This window comes from Chelonia mydas, chromosome 13 (assembly GCF_015237465.2).
Source record: "Chelonia mydas isolate rCheMyd1 chromosome 13, rCheMyd1.pri.v2, whole genome shotgun sequence".
Classification (NCBI taxonomy): domain Eukaryota; kingdom Metazoa; phylum Chordata; order Testudines; family Cheloniidae; genus Chelonia; species Chelonia mydas.
This window is the reverse complement of record NC_051253.2, coordinates 32459518-32462941: the sequence shown is the minus strand read 5'-3', so window position 1 is coordinate 32462941 and position 3424 is coordinate 32459518. Positions and strand designations below refer to the sequence as shown.

The following is a 3424-nucleotide window of genomic DNA, read 5'->3' as shown; positions in this document are numbered from 1 at the left end:
AAATGTAAATAACTATAATATGCAATGTAATGTAAAATAAAAATATCCTAGAAATAAAATTAAAAATAGATAAATAAATTTTTAAAAAGTAAAATTGGAATGAAATCCAACATTTGAAATCATGGAATTGCAGATGAAATGGAAAATTGCACATTTCTTACAAATTTCAAATTTTATAGAGATTTTTTTCTTTCAAGAGAGGATCAATTTCTAGCTGATGTGGTGGTTTCTAGCGGGGGGGGGTTGTGTTTTTTTAGGGGGTGGGGTTGGTTTTTAATGAAGATCACAACTCTATATGTAATGTCCAACTCAAAGACAATCAAATATTGTCCTAAGGAAGGAGTGGCATTTCTCTCATGATAAAAACTTACAAATGACCCATTTTGACTGCAGTTCACTTGGAGATGGCTGCCCACAAATTGCAAAGCCCAGCCTCAGTTGCTTTGTTTGCTTCTCTGTTGCAGCTTCCTCGACGATATCAAATCCTGGCCCGTTTTGCCCATGGATCTCCAATCTATAAAGGCCATTGTTCCGCTTTGATACACCAGGCAGTGAAATGTGTGACTATTTGTACCAACATGCTTTTGTACTGTTGTACCTAAGCCCCATCTCCTTAATATTTGAGTGCTTGGTGCCATCTGTCAAGTTACTACATGAGTTTCCAGAGAGATTAATGTTTTGTTGAACCTGCAGCCTGCTGAGATATGAAACCTGCCCCAGAGATCATGAGATGGCAATTCCCCTCCCCTGGCCTCCATTCTCCACTCACCCATCTTTCCAGTAGGCAGCAGAGGCGGACAATGAAAACAATGCTTACGTTTTACTGAGTGAATGTTCTTCATTTATGTCACAGAGTTCATTTGTTTCCCATAGACACACCCCATGGCGAACCCAGAGCAGGGAAACCAAACATCCATCACAGAATTCATCCTCCTGGGATTCGGGGACTTCACAGAACTGCAGATTCTTCTCTTCCTGCTGTTCCTAGTGATCTACATCGCAACCGTGACCGGGAACATCCTCATCATGGCACTAGTTGTGGCTGATCGGCACCTTCACACCCCCATGTACTTGTTCTTGGGGAAATTGTCCTGCCTGGAGACCTGCTACACCTCCACCATCCTGCCCAGGATGCTGGCCGGTCCCCTGACTGGGGACAGGACTATTTCATTCAATTTGTGTGTCACACAATGTTATTTCTTTGGTTCTCTTCTTCCTACAGAATGCCTTCTCCTGTTGGTGATGTCTTACAATCAATATTTAACCATATGCAATCCACTGCACTATGCAGCCTGCATGAGTGGTAGGGCCTGCCTCCAGCTTGCAGGTGGATCTTGGATAGGTGGCTTCCTAGGTAATAGTAGAACAATGTTGTCAATATCACAGTTAAAGTTCTGTGGCCCCAATGGTATTGACCATTTTTTGTGTGATCTCATCCCCCTTGTAAAACTCTCTGCAATGACCCGCACCTGATGGAGATGTTGGCTTTCACACTCAGTTTGATTTTCTTACTGGTCCCATTCCTGCTTACCTTGATGTCCTACATCTGCATCATCGCACCATCCTGAGAATCCCGTCCACCGCTGGGAGGCAAAAGGCCTTTTCCACCTGCTCCTCCCACCTCATTGTGGTGAGCATTTATTATGCAACTCTGCTGACTGTCTATATGTTCCCAACCACCAACATCTTGAGCCACTTCAAGAAAGTTCTCTCTGTTGTTTACGCCGTCCTGACTCCCATGGTCAATGCCCTCATCTACAGCCTGAAAAACAGGAGGCCTTGCAGGAAATTCATGCTTGGATCATGCTAACCGGTCAATTTCCTTGGGTTAAAATAGATATAACAGGGGCTGGGATAGGGCCTGAACTGAAGCCTGCTGTGGTCCCAGGTCGTATTTCCCTGGACTTCATTGGGCTTCATGTCCTGCTCTTACACAGTATTTCTCAAACTTTCCAGACTACTGTACCCCTTTCAGGAGTCTGATTTGTCTTGCTTATCCCCAAGTTTCACCTCACTTAAAAAGGACTTGCTTACAAAATCAGACATAAAAATACAAAATGGTCACAGCACACTACTAATGAAAAACTGCTGATTTTCTCTTTTTACCGTATAATTATGAAATAAATAAATTGGAATATAAATATTGTTCTTACATTTCAGCGTACAGTCTATAAAGCAGTATACACAAGTCATTGTATGAAATTTAGATTGTACAGACCTTGTTAGTGCTTTTTATGCAACTTGTTGTAAAACTAGGCAAATCTCTAGATAAGCTGATGTTCCCCCTGGAAGATGTCTATGTACCCCCAAGCTACATGTGCCCCTGGTTTAGGAGCACTGCTTTTACAGTCCTGGGAGTGGAGATTGAAAGACCTCTTAAAATCTGGGACCCCAGTCTTTTTAGGGACTAAAAGGTTCCACAGGTGGGTACTACTGGGCTGGTGGGAGACTTGAACTCTTGGCTGCTCAAAGGTCAGACAACGAGGGGCAATTGTGCTCAGTGAGAGGGTGCAGGTGAAATGAACTCAGATGGAATGCTGAGCAACCGTTCATTGGAGGATGAGAGACTTCTAGACTCACATACACAAACACACACAACTACATGATACCTACATTATTAAAAGCATAGGCTTGCAATGTCCACCAGAACTCCAGTGTTAGGCTATTGTACAATTAACATTTGTTTCCTAGTGTGTATTTCATCCCCAAGCTGCTTTCCAAAGAAAGAGAAAAGCCAAAGGAAACCCTCTGGCCCGTGCTACAGGACGCCAGCACAGATTTCCTTATTTGACCATTTTTCAGCAACGATTTAAGGCCAGTTGTTTCCAGATACTTGAGGCCCAATGGGATTTTCCAGAGCCTCTGGGACTTGCAGGCAAGTCAGGCAGGGGATCTCCCATCTTCCTCAGGTTTGTGCATCTCTCTGAGTCCTCGCCATCCGGATGCCTGGTGTGGGGCTGCAGAGGGCACGTCCAGAGGCATCGACAGCCCGTTTATTGCAAACACTTGGGTGCCTGCAGGGTTTGCCAGCAGCCAAGTTGGGTTTGGGAATCCCGGTGGGCCGGATTCTGGGATTCAGGTGCCTATCATAGAATCATAGAATCATAGAATATCAGGGTTGGAAGGGACCTCAGGAGGTCATCAAGTCCAACCTCCTGCTCAAAGCAGGACCAAGCCCCAACTAAATCATCCCAGCCAGGGCTTTGTCAAGCCTGACCTTAAAAACTTCTAAGGAAGGAGATTCCACCACCTCCCTAGGTAACGCATTCCAGTGTTTCACCACCCTCCTAGTGAAAAAGTTTTTCCTAATATCCAACCTAAATCTCCCCCACTGCAACTTGAGACCATTACTCCTTGTTCTATCATCAGCTACCACTGAGAACAGTGGGAGAACAAAGTGGGAGCTTTGTGATTCTAGCCCAAG

The 3424-nt window shown here is 44.4% G+C and overlaps 1 pseudogene; it reads left to right on the top strand.

Annotated features, from left to right (window-relative positions):
* Nucleotides 1–882: 882 nt before the first annotated feature.
* On the top strand, nt 883–1810 carry LOC122462747 (annotated as a pseudogene).
* Nucleotides 1811–3424: the final 1614 nt, after the last annotated feature.